We start from the raw sequence: 402 nt of genomic DNA, 5'->3' as shown, positions 1-402 counted from the left end.
GTGTGGCAACAGCTAATTAAAAAAAAAATCATAAAATTAAAGCTTAGAGCATCTATGCAATTACTTAAAGAATAAAAGAAAAATGCTTGTAATACGACCAAATTTAAAAGTCAAGATGAAAATTTGGTTTTCACAATAGGATTTAAAAATCACATGCATTTATAACCATTAGATAGATGTTTATATAAGCCTTTGATTCTGGTACTCTTTGGGGGAGGCTGAAGGTATTATTTTTTAACTTTAAAAATATTCTTACAAAAACTTTACTTCCTTTTGAAATGGTAAATCTTCACTTATTAGGTCTATCACTTCAAACGGTTTTTGTTCATGAAAGTGTATGTGAGAGAAGAATAAATTAAAAGGCTTCATTGGTTTGCTTTCCTATCTCTAACACAGAGATTT

This window comes from Peromyscus californicus, unplaced genomic scaffold (genome assembly GCF_007827085.1).
Source record: "Peromyscus californicus insignis strain IS unplaced genomic scaffold, ASM782708v3 Scaffold_7__1_contigs__length_154581171, whole genome shotgun sequence".
In the NCBI taxonomy this organism is placed as follows: Eukaryota; Metazoa; Chordata; class Mammalia; order Rodentia; family Cricetidae; genus Peromyscus; species Peromyscus californicus.
The sequence above is the reverse complement of the archived record's forward strand: the minus strand, read 5'-3'. Positions refer to the sequence as shown.